At 43.2% G+C, this 27,996-nt stretch overlaps 2 protein-coding genes across 11 annotated transcripts in view; both read left to right on the forward strand.

Annotated features, from left to right (window-relative positions):
• The window catches only part of TSPAN4 (tetraspanin 4), a 1,204,586-nt gene that overhangs the window by 487,733 nt on the left and 688,857 nt on the right, over window positions 1–27,996 (forward strand). For 4 of the 10 annotated variants that reach the window (XM_089653565.1, XM_089653566.1, XM_089653561.1 and 1 more), the window contains one exon: window positions 21,794–21,966. The exons of 5 other annotated variants lie outside the window; for them this stretch is intronic. The gene's annotated coding sequence lies outside the window, so the exon portion shown is untranslated. Of the gene's footprint in view, window positions 1–788; window positions 808–21,793; window positions 21,967–27,996 lie in introns of those variants that run through there. One more of the 10 variants, XM_089653569.1, reaches the window with a different exon arrangement.
• The window catches only part of LOC149445640 (uncharacterized), a 33,644-nt gene that overhangs the window by 1,225 nt on the left and 4,423 nt on the right, over window positions 1–27,996 (forward strand). The window lies entirely within an intron of this gene.

Below are 27,996 nucleotides of genomic sequence, written 5' to 3' on the forward strand. Positions count from 1 at the left end.
TTCATGTATCACTTTTCAAACCATATCATGAAAATCCTTTCTCTGGATGAATTCTTCCACCTCCTCCACCTGTTGAGGTACAGGGCGAAGAAGAATATGTGGTGGAGAAGATTCTTGACTCTAAGAGGTTTAGAGGAAAATTGCAATATCTTGTTCAATGAGAAGGATATGGGCAAGAAGATTCTTGGGAGCCTGAGGAAAATGTCCATGCTACTAGATTAACAAGAGAATTTCACCAGAGGTTTCCCCACAAACCTGGTCCTAAGATGTCCAGGGGACTTCCTGTGAGGAGGGGAGTACTGTCAGAGCCTGGGATTGAACCTGGGCCTTCTGCAGTGAGAGACAGTGAGCTACCTGGGATGCTGGACAACACTCTGCCTTATCTATTGGATAAGCCTGCCTTGCCCCTTGTTTTCTCTTGTACCTTGAACTCCTTGCTCCTCCCATGAACTTCCTATAAAAGCCATGTCCATGCACTTCCTCCTTGCCAGATTATTGTGCCTTCCAGTCAATATTTCGCTTCTCTGTCCTGCTGCCGTCTACATCTTTGCTACCGACCTCTGGCTTGTTACTGACTACGATTTTGCCTCATCCTATCTACTATGATTTGTGACCGACCCTTGGCTTGTGACTGACTCCGCTCCTGTCTTATCCCTGAACTGATTGATCCGCTATTGGTTTCCAGCTTCCCCTTTCCCTGGTGGGGTGATCCCGAGACTACGACCTGGTATTCACACGCAGCCAAATCCATCTCCACCATTAGGAGCTCTGGTGAAGACCAGTGAACACTTAGACCCCGCACCTCAGGTGAGCCTGTGTCATTCCAGGGTGATCTGCTGGTGTACCTATCCTGCTGGTTTCAGGTAAGCCTTACACTGCTGTAGCAACTGGTCTCTGAACCTGACCGCATTCCTTGACAGTCCCACTTCGATCTGGTACACGAAGGCGCTGCTGGAGGAGGGGTAGAGAGAGCGTCCGGTGTCTTTATTTCCCGTGTGGATGATTATGGATCATGATGTGGGCGGGATGACATGCCGCCCCTCTCATCTGGCCACACCCCCGAGATCACTAGGTAGCCTATTGCAGCCTGTCCCTCCCTCTGCAAGCTCCTCATCCTCGTCACTGACACCAATGATAGGGCACTATTCCTCCCACTGACACCAATGATGGGGCACTATTCCTTCCACACTGACACTAATAATGGGACCCTATTCCTCCCACTGACACCAATGATGGGGCCCTATTCCTCCCACTGACACCAATGATGGGCATTATTCCTCCCACTGACACCAATGATGGGGCACTATTCCTTCCACACTGACATTAATGATGGGGCACTATTCCTCCCACTGACACCAATGATGGGGAACAATTCCTTCCATTGACACCAATGATGGGGCACAATTCTTCCCACGGACACCAATGATGGGGCACTGTTCCTCCCACACTGACCCAAATGATGGGTTACTATTCCTCCCACACTGACACTAATGATGGGGCACTATTCCTCCCACACTGACACTAATGATGGGGCACTATTCCTCCCACACTGACACTAATGATGGGGCACTATTCCTCCCACACTGACACTAATGATGGGGCACTATTCCTCCCACACTGACACTAATGATGGGGCACTATTCCTCCCACTGACACCAATGATGGGGCACTATTCCTCCCTCTGACACCAATGATGGGGCACTATTCCTCCCACTGACAGCAATGATGGGGCACTATTCCTCCCACATTGACACTAATGATGGGGCACTATTCCTCCCACACTGACACTAATGATGGGGCACTATTCCTCCCACACTGACACTAATGATGGGGCACTATTCCTCCCACTGACACCAATGATGGGGCACTATTCCTCCCTCTGACACCAATGATGGGGCACTATTCCTCCCTCTGACACCAATGATGGGGCACTATTCCTCCCACTGACACCAATGATGGGGCACTATTCCTCCCACTGACACCAATGATGGGGCACTATTCCTTCCACTGACACCAATGATGGGGCACTATTCCTCCCACTGACACCAATGATAGGACACTATTTCTCCAACTGACACCAATGATGGGGCACTATTCCTCCCACTGACACCAATGATGGGACACTATTCCTCCCACCGAAACCAATGATGGGACACTATTCCTTCCATTATAACCAGTGATGGGGCATTATTCCTCCCTCTGACACCAATGATGGGGCACTATTCCTCCCTCTGACACCAATGATGGGGCACTATTCCTCCCACTGACAGCAATGATGGGGCACTATTCCTCCCACATTGACACTAATGATGGGGCACTATTCCTCCCACACTGACACTAATGATGGGGCACTATTCCTCCCACACTGACACTAATGATGGGGCACTATTCCTCCCACTGACACCAATGATGGGGCACTATTCCTCCCTCTGACACCAATGATGGGGCACTATTCCTCCCTCTGACACCAATGATGGGGCACTATTCCTCCCTCTGACACCAATGATGGGGCACTATTCCTCCCACTGACACCAATGATGGGGCACTATTCCTCCCACTGACACCAATGATGGGGCACTATTCCTTCCACTGACACCAATGATGGGGCACTATTCCTCCCACTGACACCAATGATGGGACACTATTTCTCCAACTGACACCAATGATGGGGCACTATTCCTCCCACTGACACCAATGATGGGACACTATTCCTCCCACCGAAACCAATGATGGGACACTATTCCTTCCATTATAACCAGTGATGGGGCATTATTCCTCCAAATGACACTGATAATGGAATAAAAGGTGGAGCTCTAATAGGAAAAAGTGAAGCCTAAAGAGGAAGGGTGGAGTTTGCAGATGAAGGGGTGAATCTTAAACAGGAAGGGGTGGGACAAATTTAGATGCGGGGGGTGTCTGATTTTAGTCTTGCCTAGGGCAGCACAAAACCAAAATGCACCACTGGATTTCGGTATCTCTCCTCTTCTCTTCCTCCCTTATTGTGATCCGCTGCTCGGTCAAAAAGGATAATAATCCAGATAGTGTGATAACATACAAATGGTTTATTAAGATGCATAAAAAAACACTTACAAACTTCAAAGACAAATGAGCATGTAAGTCATAAACATCACTGCAGAGAGGCGTGGGTGAAGTCAGCACAATCTCCACCCAGCCCCTGGGTGATATTAGGTGGATATCTGCTGTCTTATGTTTCATATGAGTCCCCTGTTACTGATCATGTTGTGCTGTGGAACAGGCATGCAAAAAGTGTTTGGCCAGGAAGAGTTCCATTACATTCATAGCTCAACTTAAAAAAACAAACTCAAACCAGGTACCCAATTCAACGTGAAACCTTGATCTTCCAAATCCCCAAAATTTTAAGGCAGACTTCCTTAGCCAGCAGCACCTGGATCTAAGGGAATGGTCTCCTTACCAAGAGGTGTTTGTGGCACAAGTACGGGATGCTGGATGTGGACCCCCCTAGTAAGCAAGCAAGGTTTGTTTACAGTTACAGAGATTCTCTGGTGGAAGCAGTAAATAATCTAGTAGCTCTGTGGGATTAGTACAACCTAACCTATGCCTTTAACCCCTGAAACTACTTCTTTGCCTGCTCTGCAGGATCAGGATGCAGGTAATTCCGATGATATATATATATATAGCTTCAGATAGGCCCAGTTGGATGTGGTACTCCAGCCTGATCAGACTTCTTGCAGATGCTCTAATTCATAAGGACCTTCTGTCTCAAGGACCAGTTTATCATCCTGCTCTACAGTCAATGGCTTTACCTGTATGACTGTTAAAGCCCAAGTCTTGAGGGACACATGTATCCCCTAATCTGTCATTCCCATGATGTTAAAATCTAGGTCTATTTTCCACGTAGCCTACCTTTGCAAATAGAATGCTTACTATGCTTGGTGTGAGGAAAGAAACCTTCATCCCAGGAAATACTCCATTGGACCAATCTTCACAGTTTTACAACCAGGCCTGGATCAATAGTTGGTCATGATAACTACCATAAGCTTTGTCTTTTAAAGAGACATTTTTGGTTCTACAGAACCTAACGGCAAAGTGTTGTTGAGACTCCTTCCTTCCCAAGGTGGTTTCCACTTTTCTTCTCAACTAGGACAATTGTTCTTCCATTCTTCTGTACAGCTCCAGTGTATCAGCAGATGATCTCTCCTCATTGCATGGATGTAGTATGTGCTGCGCATGTTTATTTTGCATCAGTTGATTCCATTAGAAAGACTGTCTTCCATAAATGGGAGCCATCTTTTCTCTCCACCATTTCTTGGTGGCTCAGACAGGTTGTCAGCCAAGCTTAAGGCATTAAGGATAAGGTTCCACCCTTTCCTGTCAAGGTGCACTCTTCTAGGTTTGTAAATGCCTAACATGCTATTCATCTTTCAGCTACTGCTCCACAGATCTGTAAGGCCATCACCTGGAATCGTTTTGGATTTTTTTTACTTATTAAGGGACACAGGTCCCATACGTCTTTGTCTATAAACGTGTTCCCAGTATTGCTTTGGGAGGGGTATACTAGGCTGTTCACCGTTTTTTGTTTGACGGTGTCCAAATCCTCCTGCTGACAGCAGCATAATCCAATTGTCTCTGAATCCTGTGTACCTCAAATATGCCAAAAGACTATAGTAAATCAAAACATGACATTTATAGTGCCATAGTCATTTGCAGGAATGGCAGAGTTTTGTTGTGGTTTTTAAGGGGTGTGGTTACATAGTGATAAACCTTTTGGCCTTAGCTTCAGTGCAAAAAATATACCTACTGATCCTACAGAAATGCAGTACTGTCCTGTACTCTAGTGGCATCCCAAGCATTTTTATCAGCCCTGCCCTGGTCAACCCTGTGAACTACAAAATACTCCCCACCTGTGTTATGGAGATGAGGAGAGGGGACATGTTCTAGAGTCCTAAAACACTTCCTATTCTAGTGTGATAAAGCTACTCGTCCATAGATACAATATGCAAGTGAGCATTGTCACTCTATGTCAGTAAATGTGTTACTAGCAAAACAAAGGAAAATGTATTAGAATACTATTGCAGCTACTACATCCAACGATTGCAAAAAGGTAGAATATGTTGTACTTTTGATTTTGGGTTTGAAACACTCTAACCACTTTCTTACCACACTATAGCCAAATGATGGCTGCAGCGTGGTCATCCAGTTCTAGGAGGACGTCATATGATGTCCTCCCAGAACGCCCCCCCCCCCCCCGTGTGCCCCCAGCAGCACGCACCCGGCTCTGTCTGTAATCGCTACGGACACAGCTGAACACAGGACATGGTAAAAGGCCAATCACAGCAGCCTTTTACTATGTGATCAGCTGTGTCCAAACACAGCTGCTCACCATGTAAATACATTTGCTGGTTATCGGCAGTACTTTCCTCACACTGTCACAGCATGAGGAAAGTACTGCCAATAACTGACAACTGTCAAAGGAGACATCTGCACTGATAATCATGGCACTGATTGCACAGGTCTGCAAAAAAAATGTGGTTATTCCACGTAATGTTTATGTTTTTTGGTGCCCTGAATCCGAAAATGACCTCCATTTTGTCATAGGACATCATGTTTCCTGACAATTTAGGTAACTGTGTTAAATAAGGCAATACCTCAAAATAAATGGAAATAGACTTATAAAATTAAAGTTTTATTACAATTTTTTCATGAAAATCCTTTTTTGAACTGAAATGAACTCACCTACACACACTAAACTCGATTCTTCTTCCCTGTGAGGCTCCTCTTGGTGCATTTACGCTTGTGAGTAGCATCTGGAATGTCTCTCTGAAGCATCCAACAGTAGTCTGCCATCATTGTAATGCTCCATTTTCCATGGTATCTCCTTTCCATCTCTTTAATGTCTTGGTGGAATCATTCACCTTGTTCCTCACTCACAGCTCCCACATTTTCAGGAAAGTAGTCAAGGTGGGACTGGTGGAAATGCACTTTCAAACTCATCAGGCAACCTAAAGCTTGAAATGCTTTCAGCATTCGTCCGATCTTTTTGTAGTGAGGATCTTTGTTATTACCTAAACATTTCTGTACGACTTCTTTAAATGCAATCCACCCTTCTTTTTGAGGATCCGTCATGGTATTGACAAACTCTTGATCAACTATAAGCCTTCTAATGTCTGGTCCGACGAACACACCTTCCTTCAATTTTGCCTCCAACAGGCCTGGAAACTTGGTAACCAAGTATTTAAAGCATTCTCCATCTCTTGGAAGTGATTTTACGAATTGCTTCATCAATCCCAATTTTATGTGGAGAGGTGGTAGAATAACTTTATGAGAAGGTACCAAAGTTTCTTGGAGGACATTTTTTTCACTGACTCTCAGCACCCTCGGCTGACAACTCTTCTTGGTCCAGTGATTTTTGTCGGTCTCAATTGTCCCATAGACACAGAAAACAAGGGTATTTGGTATCCCACCCACTGGATTTTTCAGGAAAGATTAACCCCTTCTACCATTAGAAGCACAGACTCAGGGCTGAGGCTTACACATACAGCATGCTGCTGAGTATCCCAGTAGTCAGACATGTCACTCAGAGCAGCACTTGTATTCACCCCCTTTGCAGGGGGGGAGGGGCAGAGATTGTTTACCTGCAAATAGCAACAAAGGGCCAGCAGAGAACTAGGGAAATGAGGAAATAGAATTTTTTTTCCCCTAAAACTTGCTTAGCTTATGTATATATTGCTGACCATCAGATTTACAGTGCTATATTTTTTTTTTACATAACTCGGACAACCCCTTTAAGGTTGCTTTGGCATTTTATATCTTAAATGCACTTATGTGAATTAATTAATAGTAATTTGGACTTTAAATTTGGTTAAAAACCCATAATATATAAAAAAATACCAAAAAATCGATACATTTGAAGACAATTTTGCATTTTGTGGCAAATCATGACGTCTAGAAGTTTTTTCAATATTTTATTTGTTTTCAGCACACCAAAATACATGGAAATTAGATGAAAATATCCAAACAGCTTTTTAGTCACAGACCTGTGTTATCAGTGCAGCCTCAAAAGTGCTTAGCAGTGCTGCCCATCAGCGCTCAGCAGAGCTGCCCATCAGCGCCCTGCAGTGTTGCCCAGCAATGCTGCCAATCTGTGTTCGTCCGTGCCACCTTTCAGTGCTGCCTATTAGTGCCCATCAGTGCTGCCTATCAGTGCCCATCATTGCTGCCTATCAGTGCCACATATCCGTGCAGCATCATCATCCTCCTCATCAGTGCCCATCAGTACTACCTATCAGTACCCATCAGAGCCGTATATCAGTGCAGCATCATCAGTACCTCCTCATCAATGCCGACCAGTGCTGCCTCATCAGTGCTGCTTCATCTGTGCCCATCAGTGCAGTCTCATCAATGCACATCAGTAAAGGAAAAAATTACCTGTTTGCAAAATTCTATAATAGAAACAAAGAAAACCTTTTTTTTTTTTTTTTCAAAATGTTTGCGCTTTTTTGTTTATAGTGCAAAAAAATAAAAAACCCAATGGTGATTAAATACCACCAAAAGAAAGCTTTATTTGTGTGAAAAAATGATAAAAATGTCATATGGGTACAGTGTTGAATGACCACGCAATTGTCATTCAAAGTGCAACAGCGCTGAAAGCTGAATATTGGCCTGGGCAGGAAGGGGGTGCCCAGTAGGCAAGTGGTTGAGCAACACCAACTATCATTGTTTATCCTGCTGTTCACCTGAGGATTTTTCTCATTGTCATTTTTCCCTCTTGAGCCCTGGCTACTCCAGCCCAATACCACAACACAACCCGCGTTAACACACAACAAATAATGTACTGATGTGCACCCTTTAATGCATCACAACAGAGTACTCTGATCAGGGGCGAACTGACAACTCATGGGGCCCCCGGGCAATAGGGGATCATGGGGCCCCTGTGTCCTTGCCCAAACTCAAAGAAGCCTATGAAAAAGGTATCAGGGGCATCTCATGGGGCCCCCTACTGACCCCGGGCCCTCGGGCAGTGCCCGAGTTTCCAAATGGTCAGTCTGCCCCTGGCTCTGATGGCAAATGGGGTAGTGCAGCAGCTTGTGTGGTAGTGTTCGCCATTGAAATGGCAGAGAGTGGGGTGATGCCTTTGGTGCAATGGTGGCAAGTGGGGTAGTGCACGTCATTGCATTGGCAGCAAGTATAGTAGTGTGTATCAGTGCAGTAGAGGCTGTGCGTGGAGTATTTAGGTGCAGTGTCTATGATTAGTTTCCTATCTTCCAAGAGCCACAACTGTCCCTGGTACTCTGTGTTAATCCAGAAAGTAAGGGGAAAAGGCAAGCTGTCCCTCTCACTTCCTGGATTCTTGTTTTAATAAACTATTGAATTAATACATTTTACAGACATCTTCTTTAAAGATGAGTTTTACTCCGCCTACTGCTGGCCCCACCCCACTTCATCGGTGCTGCCATTTTTGAATGTCAGGTACATTTGCAGATGTACCGAAGGATTCTGCCCAGAGCCCTGCGATACATCTATACACGTGCCGATGCAGACAAACCATAGGTTCAGGACCTTGACTATGCCATCTTTGGGCACATGTGCAGGGTTGCCAAAGGTCAAAGTAAAAACCTAATGGAGGTATTTTTGCTTTTTTCTTTCAATTTCTCTATTTTTGCTGATCTTTGGCTAATTTTTTATTAATAATATCAATATTTTTATACCACGGAGCTACCTCATTTTGCCTACTTTGTTACTTTCATGTACAGGATATTCAAACAGTTTTTCTTTCTTTGGGTAGTACTCATTGGTAGTCTCTTGTACATAGGGATTATATAATTCTGCTCTACTTCACTTTCTTGTCTCACACGTGGGACTTTGGGTTTTCAAACTCTCTCTTTATACCTCCCTGTGCCGCTCTTAGGTTGTCCTGTTGGGGTGTCATGGGCCCTTTCCACAACTCCAGGGCCAGACACCCTGTGGTGGGCATCATGCTGCCACAACAATGATCATTTTATCAAGTTGGTTTGTAAGTACTCTCCTTCATCAATCAATGACAGTATTTGAGCAACATTAAAAATCTCTTCTCTTATTAAGGAGTGTTAAAATATATTCTGAAACCTTGTTTTCTCGCTTACAAATTTTTTACCTGTGGCATTCACCTCTGAAGCAGTGAAGATACATTCACGAAATGCATCAAGTGTTTATGATGCTCTCCTTTTTAGTAATTTGGCTATGTGGAAATATATATTTCTGGATTAATTATATCAACACAGTGTGTACCCTGATGTATGTCCGATATAACTAATCAGCTTGTTGTTTAAATCTAGGAGATTTTCATGTTATGTTCAATAAACTGACATTTTATATACTGTATAATCTACTCAATATTATAATTCATTCAAAGTCCCATGGGCAATTGGGCACCATATCACAATTTTATTTATTTATTATAGGTAGTAGTAGAACCTTTGACTGTGAGTATGTCTAGTATACTGCACAGTAAATAGCTTTTTGCCATTTCCCGGTAAGTCTGCACTCTGGTCATATATGCCCAAACCTATATATAAATGCTGTAACTGTTATTTATTTCTCAAAATCCCATTCACTGATTAAGAATGTATTAGGTCTAGGGTTGGATAGGGACAGGAGAAGCGATAAATGCATTTTCTAGTACATTTCTCTATATAATCCTGAATTATTTATTGGAGTTTGCATATGAATTAATTTCACACTGGCAAGGGTTTTGAAAATTATTTCCTTACAAAAACTTCACTGTGTAGATGTATAGTTACAGAGCTGTAAAAATATTGTCAGGTGAATGATGGGGAAAGCGCTGGCTCACTAATTGTACATATGAAACCGCATAATAATGTGATTTCAGACACTGAGGAAAAGTATTATTTTAAAAAAACACAGCTAGCAATTTAACCCTACTAACAATTTTGTATGTTCTTAAGCAATAGACAAGTACATTTTTACCCAGTCTATGCTGACTTGTTTCTATAGGGAAAATGCAACTTTGCACAGTGTGTCATTAGCTAGAAGTGTGCATATTTATCCAACAAACAACTGCTTATGTGCACAACCCACTCCGCTTTAGAGAACGATGCCCAAAAGATAGCTCTGAGCAATGCTTTATGGATTTCTGGTACAAAAAAGTCTTACTGCACCAGACTTCAAATAAGTAGACATCACATCAAAATGGCTTTTTAATGGACCCAGGGAAGTTAACTTTGAAGAAAGAACCACTGTAATCAGGAAACCTGTCTTTTTTTTTTTAATTTTAATTCCCATATTTTTATTTGTGTTTTCTTTCTCCACCTCCAGCTCCTCAAATTATCAGAGCAATTAGCAAATGATAATAGGCAGTTTTCAAGCATTTAGAGAACAGTTTTTATATTCTTATCATTTTCTGTTTCCTGAGTATGTTGTTGGCTTTTAACCTCTTCCTCTCCTGCCCATGCACATATAAATCGCTGGACGGAAGCAGCGCCGAGTGCATCTGAGGAGAAAGATTTCTGCTAAATCAGAACACAGCAGCACAAGGGACACATCACAAAAAAACTGTGTTAAAGGGGACCTACAATATGACTTTGGAACTGGACCTACAATTTATCAGCTTCTCTCTGCATGTGAAGCTTTCAACAATATCATTGCTTCTGAATTTGTTGAGAAAAAACAAGCAGAGGTAGAGAAGCGGCTGAAGAAGGATCCGGATGCATTTGACTGGACTCCATATGTCAAGATGGTGTGTGAGCTGGAAGGTAATAGGTGGAATGTGAAGCTCAAGGTGGTACCGCAGGATTGGAGTTTCGTCATCTGGCTCAGATTTATTTGGGCTTGAGTCCGAAAGCACGTTTTGGCTTTTCATTAGGTTGAAAGCCCAACAGCTCCCCCGGTAAGGGTTCTTACTTACCTGTGGTTGCCACTAGATGTTTGGATTTCTACACTTTTTCTTCAGCCTCATTGGAAAAGTGGGTCTCTTCTTCTTCTCCTTAAATGGTTGGAAACACATTCACTATTATGGACATTTATTGAGCACGGACTTTTTTTTGTTGGTTTATTGTGGACATTTATTTGAGCATGGCATTTTGTGGAGGAAGTTCTATTATAGTTTAGATTATTTCATTTTAGCGCCGCACCTTTTGTATTATGGTATTTGAGGTTATGTATCTTTCACCTGTGCTAGCTGCTCTTATCACATGGTTTAATCCAAGCACAGAATTATATTTTTATTTTGTTAATGATGTGAACTTTGCCATCGGAGTCCATGTAACCTACTGCCCCTGCATTTTTAATGAAAAAAAAGAAAAAGCACTGGAATGCATGTGGTGTGAACCGGTGTTTCTGACAGATTTCTTTTCTTAGGTGGTGATCAAGTGGGTGGTCCAGTTAAGGGTCATTAACAGTGTGATCTTTGAGCTACCTCATTTCTATCTGAAATGGGGAATCTGGGTATAATTAAATGCATGTCACTCTCACTCTCTTATCAGCAATGCCTGCATTCTAAAGTGATATCCTGTTTTAGAATATGCAAGATTAGCAAGATGTTCCCAGGCTATTATTTGTAATAATGTTGGATGCTTGAATTGTTCAAGACCCACATATTTGCAGGCTAAAGTAGAGAAAAAACCCCTGGCTGTTTTTTTGTCATCTGTATTCCCTTGAGGAGATTTTCCTTAACATTCTGTGCTGTTCTCACAACAGAGAGTGAGAAAAAAACTCTCAAAGTGAGGGAAATACTCTCTTATTTATTATTTATTTCAGGTAATTTTACAGCGCTGTCAATTTACACAGCGCTTTACATATATTATGTACATTCACACCAGTCCCTGACCCTCAAGGGGCGTACAATCTATTAAAAAGTTGTCACTGGAAAAAGGATCCTCTTAATTTCTGTTCAGGTAGCAACTTACAAACAAATGGCAACCACCCCAACCTATAACTAGCCTTTGCAGTAAGAAGCACATGGAAGGGCTACACACATCAAAAGCAAACAAACATTCCCAGCTCGTTTACTGGCTAGCCTGCATCAAACCAAATTGACCCTGTCGAACAGTTCACATTAAAAACAAGGGGTTTAGGTACACACATTTTGCAAATATGTGTGTAAGCCACAGTAGTCACATCAAGGCACCCCAGTGAACTGTGGTCCTAACACTATAACTTAACTTCTCCCAAGTAGGAGCACATATAGCAGTAGATAGATCAGAGGAGAGGTATAGCCAAAGCTATTTTGGTTATATTTCTTCTATGGATCACAGGAGTCCATTTAGTTCTGCACTCCTGTGATGCTTTTCAGCCTACAGAAGCCGCAGAGCTGGTCCAGTCTCTGATAAAATCCTAACCATAAGATCAGGATCCACCCAGAAGATTGGATCGGCACTTGGTTCAGCCTCTCAGCGAGCTTTTTTTAATGTAAAACGTTTTATTGGAAAAAATTAGATCGGTACAAGATACATACAGCACAGATTGTAGCATACATTCAGTCATCATAAAGGGAAGGAGGATAACACTTACATCTTGGCACCAAGTTCAAAGAATGCTATGTGACAGTTAACATTACTTATGTAGGAAAGTTATACTTCTACTTCCACAACATCAAGTAACAAGGACATGTTTTAACCTGGTATAGATTTACTCCAGACTATGTCTTGAAAATTGTTGCTTTTTAGATTAGATTAGATTTTAGTATTTCAGATGATGGCAGAGTTCCATAAGGCACAGTCACACATACAGCAAGCTATCCATAATCATTTGAGGTGGAGTCAGACCTGGAATGTCTAAACAACCCTGTCAGACTTTCAAGAATTTGCAGTTTGCGTTATGGTGATGGTATATTATTTACTCTTGTAGCAGGAGTGCGTTAACTAGGTCAAGCCATTGTAACTTCCTGGAAGGGTTGGGTAACATCCAATGCTTCATATACGTTTTCTAGCCAGATACAATAGTAACTTCCCTTGGTATCTCTTCATCTAATGCACCCAGTAGACACACCAATAGGTTTTGCGGATAGTGCACAGTGCAACTGATGATACAGTATCCAGAATATTGGACCATTACCTGGTCAGTTTTGGACAGAGCCATAGCATATAGATACATTTACCAGTATGAGTATTACATTTGGGATATAACAGCGAATCCCTTCTACCCCATTTAAACAACCTATGCAGAGCTTTGTAGACTCAGTGAAGAATAAACAGTTGGATAAGTTTGTGAGATACTGACAGAGAAATCCGTTGCATAGAACCTAAGTAGCCTCCCTTCTATTGCCTCTAATCTCCCCACCATCCACTTCCCATTGTGCTCTGTATTTAAAACTAGTAATGAGTTGGATGCTGCCTGCTTTTATGTGGGAAATCATACCTTTTTTTTTTTTTTTTTTGTGGACAGCTTGTGTAATACCCTGTATAACTTTATGGTCTGCTACCTTAAGGTCTGAAAAGTGAGATTGCACCTGCAGCAAATGTAATAGCTGAAGATACTTATAGAACTGCCGGTTGGAGAGATCAAATTCAGATTGCAGATGTTCAAAATATTTCAGTAACTGACCTGAATATATTTGGAATAAGAATATCACTCCTCCTCATATGCCAATCCTGGAACCCCTTAAATTTAGTTAATTTGATGTAGTTTGGGTTGTGCCAAAGTGAGGTGCAGGAAATTATTTGACACTCAGTAAGCTTTTTTTGGTATGCTGGATATTGGTAGGGCAAGATAGGGAGACTCATCTCCATTTGAGATAGCACTGTAAGATCAGGGCTTGGAGATGAAATTAGTTGGCATTGCCAGCTAGATCCCAGCCAGTCAACTGTTGTAATTGGGCAGCTAAAAAATACATTCTGGGATTAGGGACCGCCAGTCCCCTGGAGTCTTTACCATATAGTAGAGCTGTTAAACTGATCCTGGCCTGTTGTTTTTTTCATATCAATATTTTGAATTGGGTTTCTATGCATGTGAACTATTTCCTAGGAAGCCAAATATGTGAATTGTGAAAGATATAGAGAAGCTGTAGAGCCCACAATATCTTGATTAGGGTCCACAGTAGGAAAGTGTCAGGTCATTGTTAATCCACATGGGAGCAGCATATAGAATGCAAACCCAGTCGATAAACTGAGTAGCCAGCCCAAACCTCGATAGAAGTTCCCATAAGTATAACCATTTAATGCTGTCAAATGCTTTGGCAGCATCTACTGAGAGAATGGCTCTGTTTCTGGGGTTTTCTACAGGGATCTAAAGGTTTCAGAATAGGCATTGCATGTTATTGGCTGTGGATCTTAAATGGATAAACCCAGATTGGTCACTCTGCACCAATCTGGGTATAACTAGATAGTCTAGAGTCAGGATGCGTGCCAATACTTAATATCTGTGTTCAACAGGTGGCTGGGGAGATAGGAGTCCGGTAATTGTTTATCTTTCCCCTGCTTGGTCAAAACAGTTATAATAACTTCATTCATGGTAGGGGACAGGCACCTGAATCAACTGCTTTGTGGAACACCTTCAATAATGCAGGTAATAGGACCTCTCTGTATCTACCATATAGTTCCAAGGACAAGCCATCCTTGCCTGGTGGTTTATTATTTGAAGCAACTGCAAGCGCCAGAGAGATCTCCTCCAACGTTATGGGAGAATTATGCATAGCCAGGTCAGTCTCTGCAACTGTGGGAAGCAAACAGCCTTCCATAAATTGTGTTAAGGATATTTAATTAAGGGTCAGTATAGGGCAGTATAACATTGCTGAAATATATGGAGTATTGCCGGATGTGAGGTCTGTAATGCACCAATAGCATAGTGTATAGCATCAATAGAGGAGACCTCTTCTTGCGTTTTTCCCACCATCAATAAGAGGCGTTCTTTAGTCTTGCCTCCTCAAAATATTTTTGCTGCAGAAAGTAGCATTTTTTATTCACAATAGTCCTTAACTATTGAGTTGCACAGTTTCTAAAATTCTAGCCAGCTTTTCTGGTTAGTTGGGCTGGGGTCAGCTACAAAATGAGCTTTTGCCTGCTGGACCTCCTGCCTAACTGACTCTTCCGAGGTCCTAGATGTTCATTTGGCAGAAGAGATTTCATTAATGATCAAACCTCACAAATGTGCCTTGAGGGCATCCCACACCACAACTGCTGAGGCCTTGCCGTCATTCCACTTTAGGAAGGTTGACAGTTCCTCCGGAATCTGATCATGCTCTGGAAACAGTGTCAGCCAAAATGGATTGACCTTCCATAGGGAGCCCTTCCAGGGCCAGAGATACAGAGGTGTACCCAGAAGGGAGAATGGTCCGATAAGAGTCTAGGTTCATATGCTGAGTGTTCTATAAAAGGCATAATAGCGGAATTGCCTAGTCCCATATCTATACATGACAGACCTCTGTGGGTAGAAAAGTAACATGAATAGCATTTATTTTCCTTGTTTTTGTCCCTCCATGCATCTCTGAGGCCAAGTTCAGCTATGAAACTGGCAAAAGCTGTCAGGCATGTAATCGGCACAGTAGCTCTATTAGTAGGGGATAGTTTTTCCAGCAAGGGAGGTCTAAATAATTGTTATAGTTGCCCATCGCCAATAATGGGATGTCAGGATAAAGAGCTATAAATTGTGCCAGGCATTTGAGGACCTCAGTAGAGAACTGTGGAGGGACATCATTATTAGCCGCTATGCAAATAAAACCATTGAGCTTACATAAAAGAAACACATATCTACTGCCCTCATGAATTTGTCCTTGTAAATATGTAAACTGGACCATATGAGAGATTAATATGCTCACTCTAGAGAAAGATGAATATGTGGAGTGGTATTGTGTATGATATAAGTGGCAGCAAAGCAAATGTAAAGAGTCAGGTTGCAGATGCATTTCCTGTAGTCACACACACTGGTGATGGCTTAAGCTGGCTATACATTATACAATGTTCTTGTTCAATTTCCTTTAGATTTACTTTCAACTATGTAGTGCAAGGGCCTGCCTGATTGCATACAATTTGAAAGTGTTTAGGTGTGACCTCATATTGTATGGTTTTGGTAAATTTAAAGGAAAATTGTAAAAGAAAATTGTATAATGTGTAGCCAGCCTTAAATTTATTAAAAGTTGCAAAGACTGCCATGCATTTGATCTTGTCTCCCAACTCCCTGACATTCCAGGAGAGCAAGAACAAACATCTACACGTTATGGTGGAAGGTGTCGTAGTACAAACATAGGATATATCCTTTCAGAATATGGCAAATACTAATAGCAGATGCCATCAAAACAGTGCAATAATGTGAACTATCACCAAGCAAGTAAGTCCCAAAGTTCATAAGTAATTTATAGCTACTGCATTGTAGAGCGACAAGCCTCTAAAATAGTTTGTATAGTAAAAAAAAGTTGTGGAAAAGTCCTGCCTGTGAACTAAGAGAGAAGAAGTTGCAAGTTACACAAAACAGGCCAACAGGGCCTACATTGTGTCCTCATCTAGCAGGATCAGAGCAGAGGGTTTTCCATGCAAGATCATTAATATGGATGGTTGGGGGGGGGGGATATCTAGCCCTTTAGGCAATAAAGATTTGTTAAGCTGGGTATTGGCAGTTAGTAAGAAAGGAGTAACTAACTAGCAATCTAATATAACTGCAAGGCATATTCTGCACTTTTCGTACAACAGACCACCTTGTAGCATTAATACTTACTTAACACTGTACTCTATAGGGAATAGGAGGATCATGTCGTGGAGGGTTCTTCAAAGCTGCATTCCAATCAATCCAACCAATGCATAGCTGTGTTGGGTTGTTGAAGAAAAATATTTCTCCATTAGTAGTATTCTAAGTTGGCTGGGTATAGCATGGCATAATGTACTCCAAGCTTTTTAATGTCAAGGAACTTCACCCTCTGGTGCTGGACCTCCACTGAGAAGTCTGGGAACAGTAAGATTTTGACATTGTTGACAGGTGATCATAGGAGATGTTCCTGCAAATTTATTTTGATCTTGAATTTAAGCTTTATGACAAAGTATGGCCAATTTTCCTGAGTCTTGTAGTGTGCATTTTTCTGCACTGACACACCCTGCAATTTTATAGTTCATATAAGATGAAAATTGAAGATGTAAAAACTGCATGCAAAATATTCAGTACTTACATCTTTCTTGTAAATGTTGATCTTGCCTCTGAGACTTCCTCTGTGTCAATGGATTTGCTTATCACTAACGCAACAATGATAAGCAAAAATGGGATAGGCCAAGCTCAGTTTTACTTGACGTGTTGATATTTGCATATAATGTCAGTTGCCTGTATCTATTCAATGGTTTGATATGTGGCTTTCTTGAAGGTAACTTCTACCTATGCATTTTTTCATCATATGTTTGGGTTTAACTGTGCAGTTTGTGAGAACATCTTTGAGGATGATGTCAGCATTTTGTTTAACATTTTGTATTCATCTCAAAGCCTCATACTGTTCCAGTTGATAGTCAATCTATGTTAAGACAGTGCACTTGCATTCACATGTTGGTTGAGGTAAACTACATTTAAAATGTTTTTGAAATGCGTATAGCGCTACTTCACATTGCAGGATTGTTGTAGATGCTTTTCAGAAGAGTTCAAATGCATTATATGAAGCTGTCAGAATGCCTTTTGGTTTTTTGAAAGGAAAACAATTACTTCTAAATCACATCCCAAATCATTTCCAGAGTCTTGTCCTAGCACTCTGCAAATACTTCCTAAATGCTATAGGGATGTTTAGAATACATTTGCAGTACCTTTTTTATAGACGGAAATTGAGGCGTTTGGCAAGCTTTCTGAGTTGCCAATGCCTGCCAAACATTGCAGGCAGGATTGAAAACAAGATGACAAGGCTTGTAGTATTGCAAATATGCTATTAACTTTAAATCAGTACTAGACCATTGTTGTTGATGTAAAGAATAGGCATTGTTTTTGAAAAGTGTTTGGAGAGTGTCAGTACTGCAAAGCAAAAGCCCATTTTTTTATGTGTGAACATGGCTTATGCTTTGTATTTATATTTCTTTTTACTGTAAAGACCTTGGTGGAATCTGACTGCAAACTAAAAATAAAGATTACAGATGGAATCTAGTTGTATACTATAGGCATTCATTCACTTTCCTGTTTCCGGCTTTTACAGAGTACTTCTGCAACTTGATTTTCCCTGCTTCCTTTCTTCATTCCATTAATTCATGGTACGTTTTATAAGGCTTCTGCTTACTGTATCTTAGTGAACATCAAGCTTTGTGTAACCTCATCCATTAAACCGCAAGTTGGTCAATGTTAACTGATTAGCAGTCACTGAGATCTAATGTCCAATGAGAACTGGATATAATAACTGCCCTCTGTATCTTTCTGTTTCAATAAATTTTTATTCAAGGATTTATAGACATATATGAGCATCGGCAAGCACAATTCCAAACAAGGAGGGTGCATACACAAAATTACTGTACTAAACAAGAATAGTCCGAGAATGTGGATTACAATTGTAGCTTTCTCAGTCCCGGAGCCCTCCAATAAAGAATCAAACAAAAAGTGTTAATTGTTCTGTAGTGCCCAACTAGGAGGTTAAAGACTACCCCTCCAAATGTCACACTACTACTAGCCATAACCTCCGCAACCTTAACCCTGCCTCCCTCCACTCTGCAGCTGACCAACTCCACGACCGCATCCTCCCCCTGTCCTGCCCCGACTTGGCTTTGACCGCCTACAACAATGCGCTCTCAACAGCCCTTGACTCACTAGCGCCTTTAACCACACGCAACATCAGACCCCGACCACTCCAGCCCTGGCAGACTGATCACACCAAAACCCTCAAACGACAAAGTCGTGCCCTAGAGCGACTATGGCGCAAAACCAAATCCCAACAAGCCTTCACCCGCTATAAATCTGCCTTCCGCACCTACACCTCCTCCCTCCATGCTGCCAAACAGGCCTACTTCTTGACCCTCATCAAGGCCCTCTCCTCCAATCCTCGCCGACTCTTCTCTGCCTTCAACTCTCTACTCTCTCCACCCCCACCTCCACCCAGCACCTCACTCACCGCCCTTGAGATTGCCAATCACTTCAAAAACAAGATTGACATAATTCGCAAGGACATTGCCGCAACTCACACGCCCTCTCAACCCGTCCCCTCTCACACAGCTACCCCCTTATCCCCCCTCCCCCTCGACATAACCCGCAGGGACTTCGTCGCTGCTCAAACTCTCTCTAACCCCCTTCACCCTCACTCAGCTACCCCCTCATCACCCCTCTCCCACGGCCCCACCACTGCTCTGACCTCCTCTTCCACCCCACCCTACATTCCTCATACTGAAGCTCCCCCCACACTCCGCACCTTTGACCTTACTACCATCGAGGAAGTCTCCAAGATCCTCTCTGATGCCCGCCTCACCACCTGCCCCCTCGACCCTATCCCCTCACAACTCCTACGACCTTCCTCCTCCTCCATCCTACGCTCCCTCACCCACATCTTCAATCTCTCCCTCTCCTCAGGCACTTTCCCCTCCCCTCTGAAACATGCACACATCACCCCCATACTTAAAAAGCCCTCCCTGGACCCCAATGACCCAAACAACCTCAGACCCATCTCCCTGCTCCCATTTACATCTAAACTCCTCGAGCGCCTCGTCTACACCCGCCTATGCTCTCACCTCAACGACAACAACCTCCTCGATCCCCTACAGTCCGGCTTCCGTCCCCTACACTCCACCGAAACTGCCTCACTCAAACTCTCCAACGACCTGCTAACCGCCAAAGCTAATGGCCACTATTCAGTGCTCCTACTCCTTGACCTCTCTGCGGCCTTCGACACAGTCGACCACCCCCTCCTCCTCAAAAAACTACACTCCCTCGGCCTCAGAGATTCTGCTCTCTCCTGGCTCTCATCCTACCTGTCACAACGCTCCTTCAGCGTTACCTATAATGCTACCACCTCCCCCTCACTCCCCCTCTCTGTTGGGGTCCCTCAAGGCTCTGTCCTCGGGCCCCTTCTCTTCTCCATCTATACCTCCTCCCTTGGCCAACTCATACACTCTCACGGCTTCAACTACCACCTCTATGCCGACGACACACAAATCTATCTCTCAACCCCCCACCTCACCCCCTTGGTCTCAGCCCGAATCACACACCTACTGAGCGACATATCAGACTGGATGTCGCTCCACTTCCTTAAATTGAACCTCTCCAAAACCAAGTTTCTTGTCTTCCCCCCAGCCCGGACACCACCCCCCATTGATTTCTCCGTCACATCCAACAACGCTACCATCAAACCCGCCCTGCAGGCCAGAGTACTGGGTGTCATTCTGGACTCCAACCTATCCTTCCAGCCCCAAGTCCAATTTTTAACAAACTCGTGCAGACTCCACCTCCGCAACGTCGCCAAAATCCGCACGTTCCTAACCCCAGAAACCACTAAACAGCTCATCCACTCCCTCATCATATCACGACTCGACTACTGCAACTCCCTCCTCACTGGCCTGCCTCGCCGCTGGCTATCCCCGCTTCAGTCCATCCTGAATACGGCTGCCAGACTCATTCACCTTTCCAACCACTCTGTCTCCGCCACCCCCCTCTGCCAATCCCTCCACTGGCTTCCCATTGCGCAACGGATCAAATTCAAAATCCTAACGCTGACGTACAAAGCTGTCCACCATACTGCCCCGAACTACATCACTGACCTAATATCCAAGTACCGCCCAGCACGCACACTCCGCTCCTCACAAGACCTCCTTCTCTCTAGTTCCCTGGTCTCCTCCTCCCATGCCCGCCTCCAGGACTTCTCCAGGGTGTCACCCATCCTCTGGAACTCCCTGCCCCAACCCATCAGATTATCACCTACTCTCCTCTCCTTTAGGCGCACCCTGAAAACCCATCTCTTCAGGGAAGCCTACCCCACCCCCTGCTAACTTGCCGACCTCCTCCACTCTTCCTACCACTCCATCCCCCACAGCTATCTCCTCCTGTGCCACCACCCCCTTCCTCCTAGATTGTAAGCTCGAAAGAGCAGGGCCCTCGATCCCCTCATGTTTTGCATTGTATTGGTATTGTTATTGTTCTGTCACATGTTCTGTCCCCCTTTGTAATGTACAGCGCTGAGCGAACTATTGGCGCTTTATAAATACTGTATAATAATAATAATAATAATAATAAAGAGAAGTAAGAGAGAAGGGAAGGGTAGACTGGGGAGGCAGAGTAGGCAATGAGTGGAGTGGAAGAGTCCATCAGTTGTTGACCAAACAGGATGGCCTAGCTAGTCCCTAAGTATGTTTTATGCAATCCAGGGGGTCCAAACTTTTTCATACTTTTGCAGCTGGCCCTGTTCTCTGTACCTTTATAAGTCACAGAGGATAAACCTCTTCATGACATGCTCTGTCATTAGGTAAAATAGCAATGTGCAAGATCTTTAGTAAATGATAACTGATTGTGAATTACTTATAATTGTTTCTATAAAGAAACAAAGGATGTTTATAAAGTTTGTTACCAGAGGGCAATTTGTAGTAATGCATTTATAAATACAATTACATGGTAAATGTAATAAAAAAAAATTAGCGGAACAGATTGTACTTAAGAGAATTTCATAAAAAAGCAAAGTAAATGAAATCCATATACAGTCTTGGAACTGTAAAGGAAACTTGTACAATGCACTAATTGTGCACATGGCACTAATAATGTTTTGATTACTTTTGCACTTTTACACCTGTTTAGAAATGAGCCTGCCTATGTAACGCCCCTTGTTACCATAAAAGTACAATTGTAATTTTAATGTGATACCTACATAATCATGTGTATAAAAACGTCAAATGTGTCGCATAAACAGAAGTTATTTGGATAGATGCTGAGTGTATCTTTTTGTGTCTGTTCCTTACTGCAGTCGGTATTATTAATTTGGAACCACTAATCAATATGAGGATATGAGTTGCCTGTTGTTAAAATTTCCAGAACACATGGCAAGCTTTGCCTAGGAGGGCATTTACAGGTGACCCTGAAAATCCGAAACAATGAGCCTGAGACGATCTGGGAATTTCTGATACTCAGCCAGCTGAGGTAAGCCCTTTGTTTACATTTGGGTTATCAGACTTCCTTGATCAATAAGGTATTTTTTGGACAAAGGGTACCTATTTTACTCCCCTTAATTGAACTGTATTGATTTGTGATTATATTTTATGTTGTCACTGTCTACTGTCCATCGGAGTAAGTAATAGATCTCTAAGTAATAGATCTGTAATAGATGCAAGAGAGTATAGGCACATGTAGAGAAGAGAGAAGAATGGACAGTCATTATAGGCAAAAGTAAGAGAGTACCCTCAGAAAATTCCCAGCACAAGAGGAGCGTTAGAGAATATATGAACAGAAGGTGCGGTTCCGCCTATACTGAGCCGCTAGATAAATGGTTATAGTGGACACAGATCCGCAGTAGGTAACAGGGTTACCAAGTCCACAGGGACTAAGAAACTTTCAGATTAATCAGCTGGAGGAACAGCTATCTATTTGAGCAGGATGCATGAAGGGTGACAGACAATGTAACATTAGACATAAAGATAAGATGTTAAGTTGTGGAATTAATTTAGGGTAAGGCACCACAACTAGTAAATTCTAAAATATGGGAAAAAGCCAAAACAGAGAAATGAGTGACAAATTGCATAGAAATAATATAATTCTTGGCCCTGGCCCAAACAGAATACTTTACATGTAGTCAGAGAAGAAAGATGTGATGAGAACTATAGCTGCCTGTCTGATCATAGGAGCTTGGAGTAAATTGAGTACGGGATTACAATACATGGGATGCAAGGGATTTCAGAGAACAAAATAAGGAAAGCAGAATTTAGGGAGGTAAACCTAACTTAAGCAGGGAAATTTTGAAGAGAGTTAAAAGAAAGTGAGAGAATGATATGCGTGTGTTGTGTAAACAAATTGGAAAAATGTAAGTGATTTTAGAGAGATAATTGTGTATGTGTGTGAATGGGTGTGCTGGACCTTTTACTCCTACATCTTTTGTGTGTCTTGTAGCTCTGTGCAGATTGCCCCCTTCCCTCATTTTCTCTCATAAGAATAATGTGCTGGGATGAGACGTGTGATAAGTTGGCAAGGTCACCTATGATATGACTACTGGTTAAAAAAAAATATTATGTGCCAGCTTAATCTGATGAACAATGTGATCACAATTATTTTGAATCTGTTTTCCAGACATGGTAAAATGAAGGTTACATTTGAAAGTACATATAGTATAAAATAACACAAATGAAATATCCTTTTTTTTTTGTGGAAACAAGGCATTTAGAAAAGGGAAATGAGGTAAAGAGCCCTCCTTTATGAAGATGTATGTGTGGAATTAGAATTGGGGTGTGATGTTGAAATTATCACTCAAGTATTAACTACTTGCCAACCACGCTATAGCCGAATGTTGGCTACAGCACCGTTGTCCAGTCCTGGGAGGGAGTCATATGACGTCCTCCCAGAATGCACCCTCCCGCGCACCCAGCGTTCTCCATGATTGCTGTGTCCTACGGACACAGCTGATCATGTGATGTGGTAAAAGACCAATCACAGCAGATCACCAGTAAATGCAGTTGCTGGTTATCGGCTACACTTTCCTCACGCTGTCAGAGGATGGATCGGCACCGATCATCAGGGCACTGATGAGCAGTGCCCAGCAGTGCCACCTACCAGCGCCGCCCACAGGTGCCCTGCAGTGCCATCCACTTGTGCCTATCAGTGCCTAGTATGTCCACCCACCTCTGCCCAGCAGTGCCACCTACCTGTGCCCAGCATTTTCCCCTGTGACGGGTGTGGCATCAGACCCCCAGCCCTTCTCACCAACTTGTGACCGAAGGACTAGCCAATCTAAAACCATGCTGTCACGTGCATAACAATGCCATGCTCAGCTGCACCCTGCACAAAGATTTTCCAGCTCACTGGACCACAATCTATGTCAGAGCCTGGAATCGAACCTGGGCCTTCTGTGGTGAGAGACAGTGTTTCTTCTCACTGAGCCACCTGGAATGCTGGACAGCTCCCTTGACAATTCTTTGGATGATCCTGCCTTTTCCCTGTTTTGTCTTGAACCTTGAACTCCTTGCTCCTCCCATGAACTTCCTATAAAAGCCATGTCTCTGCACTTCCTGGTTGCCAGATTATTGTGCCTTACCAGCCAATATCCCGCTTACTGTTCCTGCTGCTGTCTTCATCTACGTTACCGACCTTTGGCTTGCTACTGACTACAATTCTGCCTCATCCTATCTACTACCATTGGTGACCGACCCTTGGCTTGTGACTGACTCCGCTTCTGTTTGATCCCTGAACTATTTGATCCGCTTTTGGTTTCCAGCCTACTCATTCCCTGGTGGGGTGATCCTGAGATCTGCGACCTGGCATTCACATGCAGCCAAATCCATCTCCACCATTACGAGCTCTGGGGAAAACTGGTGGATGCTTAGACCCCGCACCTCAGGTTAGCCTGCGTCATTCCCAGGGTGGGCCGCTGGTGTACCAATCCTGCTGGTTTCAGGTAAGCCTTACAACTGCTGTAGCAACTGGTCTCTGAACCTGACCTTATATCGAGACAGAATAATCTGGCCCAAACATGGAGGCCGCTATAGCAAGTGTTGTGAATCCTCTTAGGCAGCAAATTGCTGAGCTGCAGGAATTTGGGGTTACCCATCAGGAAAAAGTTGCCAAACTGGAAAGCATTGTGGATAGGCAACAGGGAGAGATTCAGGCTCTGCAGAGGCAACTGCTGAACCGTGATGATCCTAGCTCACATATGCCCCAGCCCCAACCATCTAAGTTTAATGGAGACCGCCGCCAATACAGGGGTTTCCTTAATCAATGTCGCATATATTTTCAAATGTACCCTGCTGCGTTTCCTTCAGAGAAAAAGAAGGTAATGTTTTATTATTGGGCTTCTTACTGGGGAAGCTTTAGCTTGGGCCTCCCCTTATATAGAGCAAAACCATGGCATTCTAAATAATTTTGATACCTTTTTGACCGCGATGAATCAGGTTTTTGATGATCCCAACCGTTGTGCTTCTGCCGAAGCAAAATTACATAGTCTAAGGCAGGGTAGACGCTCGGTCGCTGAATACACAGCCGAGTTCAGAAGTTGGGTTGCAGATACCACTTGGAACCCTGCAGCACAAAAGAGCCAGTTCCGCCAAGGGCTTTCTGAACAGGTAAAGGATGAGCTTGCCAGAGGTGATACTCCTAATGATCTTGAGGAATTCATCCAATTGTGTATCCGAATTGATCAAAGACTTACAGAAAGGAGAAAGGAGAAGCTGGGAATGTTTGAAAGTAATAGGGGCATGCACCTCTCTGCTAGTCCGTTTGTTCAGCAGGATTCAAGAGTCTCTCTGGGTTCTAACACTCCTGAGCCTATGCAGGTTGATGCAATCAAGAGATCCATCTCCATTCAGGAGAAAGAGAGAAGACGTTCAGAGAATTTATGTCTTTATTGTGGGGATTCTGGTCATTATGCAATTAATTGTCCTAACAAGGTTAAAAGAACTATTGCTGTTACTGATGTGATTGAGCCTGAACACATAAACTCTATAAGCCAGTCTGTCTCCCCACTGATTTCTGAAGAGAATAAAGTGAACTCCCTACTTTCTCACTTTGTTATCCCTATTAAACTTGTATTTGAGGGCCATGAAATCTCCTGCACAGCTATGCTGGACTCCGGGGCGGGGGGGAACTTTATGGATATAGAGTTTGCCAACAGCAATAATATTGAAGCAAGAGACACATTTACCCCTATTGATATGGAGACAGTTGATGGGTCACCCTTATCTTCAGGACCTGTTACCCATAAAACGGTCCCCCTGAAACTGTTGTTTGAGGCTGACCATTGTGAGACCATCAGCTTTCAGCTGATTACATCACCCAAGTTTCCCATCATCCTGGGCATTCCTTGGTTCTCCACTCACAATCCTTCCATCAACTGGGGAGCACGGACTATAGATTTTACGTCCTCCCACTGTGAAAAACATTGCAAAAAACCTTGCCGACCAAGTTCATCACCGACCAAGGAAGCGCAAGGTGATATAGTGGCTACCTAGTCATATGACAACTTGCCCACACATTACCATGAGTTCCGGGATGTCTGTGACAAGAAGAATGCAGATCTATTACCCCCTCATCGCCCATATGATAGCCCCATTGAGCTGCTCCCAGGGGCAGAAATACCTTTTGGCCGCCTCTTCAATCTGTCAGAACCTGAATTAAAAGTACTCAGGGTGTAGATCGATGAGAATTTGGAGAAGGGCTTTATTAGACACTCAACTTCTCCAGCGGGGGCAGCCCTGTTCTTCGTTGAAAAGAAAGACTCCACCTTGCGTCCATGCATTGACTACAGAGACATGAATAAAATTACTATTAAAAACCACTATCCATTACCTTTGATCTCTGAAATGTTGGAAAGACTTCGCTCTGCCAAGATCTTTACAAAGCTTGATCTACGAGGGGCATATAACCTTGTCCGCATTCATCAAGGAGACGAATGGAAGACTGCCTTCAGAACTAGGTATGGGCATTTCGACTCCTTGGTGATGCCGTTTGGACTTTGCAATGCCCCTGCAACATTTCAACATTTTGTCAACGATGTTTTTCGTGATCTGCTGGACCAATTTGTGATTGCTTATCTAGATGATATCCTTATCTTTTCCAATAATTGGGAGGAGCACCGCAAACATGTTTGCACAGTCTTTGAAAGATTAAGGAAGAATAGACTCTACATTAAATTGGAAAAATGTGAGTTTGAACAAACCCAGATCCAGTTTTTAGGCTATATCATTTCTCCAGAGGGCGTGAGCATGGATCCTGAGAAAATCAAAGCAGTGGTAGATTGGTCAGCACCTGGAAATCTTAAGGAAATTCAACGTTTCGTCGGGTTTGCCAACTTTTACAGAAAATTTATAAGAAACTTTTCTAAAGTGATAGCTCCAATCACACAGCTTACAAAGAAAGGGGTACCCTTTGTGTGGACCTCTGAGGCACAAGCTGCGTTTGAAAAACTAAAAACTCTTTTCACTTCTGCACCAATTTTGGTACATCCGGATCCTGAACTACCCTTTACAGTGGAAGTGGATGCCTCCAATTCTGCTGTGGGAGCGATCCTGTCTCAGCGAAGTGGTGAAAAGATGCAGCTTCATCCTTGTGCCTTCTTCTCCCGTTTGATGTCCTCAGCCGAAAGAAATTACGACATTGGGAATAAAGAGCTACTGGCAATTAAGGAAGCCTTTTCTGAATGGAGGCATCTGCTAATCATCCTGTAACTGTTCTCACAGACCATAAAAATCTGGAATTTATTCGTTCGGCCAAGAGATTGTCTTCTAGACAAGCTCGCTGGTCTCTATTCTTTTCCAGATTTAATTTTGTTATATCGACCGGGATCGAGGAATGGTAAGGCCGATGCCTTATCAAGGATGCTGCCCGAGCCTCTCCTGGAGGGCAACTCCGAATATTCCATCCTAACACAAAAGAACTTCCTAGGGGCCACAAGTGCAAAGACATTCTTGAGTCTTCTCAAAGAGGGGTATGAGAATGACCCACTTCTCAATGATCCTCCTAGGGACATGAACCTGGTGTACAAAAATGGCTTTTGGATTCAAGGACATCATCTTTATGTACCTGAATCTGTTCGGGTGGAAGCTCTCAAGTTGGTTCATGATTCCAAACTTGCTGGGCATTTTGGAGTTACTAAGACCGAAGAACTGTTGTCACGTTCTTTTGGTGGCCGGGGTACAAGAAGGATGTCAAACGCTATGTGGCCTCATGCTTGACCTGTGCACACAATAAAACTCCCCGAGCCTCTCCTTTGGGGTTGCTTCAGCCACTCCCTGTTCCATCGAGACCATGGGGGTCTATTTCTATGGATTTTGTGGTAGATTTACCTCCCTCAAAAGAAATGACCACCATTTTGGTGGTGGTTGACCGTCTCACAAAGATGGCCCATTTTGTTCCAGTGAAGGGGGTGCCCACTGCTGAACAGACTGCAGAACTAATGGTTCGAGAAGTATTTAAACTGCATGGAATCCCTGATGATGTGGTGTCTGACAGAGGTGTGCAGTTTACTTCGAA

This window comes from Staurois parvus, unplaced genomic scaffold (genome assembly GCF_062004578.1).
Source record: "Staurois parvus isolate SC_StPar_1 unplaced genomic scaffold, SC_StPar_1.0 ptg000715l, whole genome shotgun sequence".
Taxonomy (NCBI): domain Eukaryota; kingdom Metazoa; phylum Chordata; class Amphibia; order Anura; family Ranidae; genus Staurois; species Staurois parvus.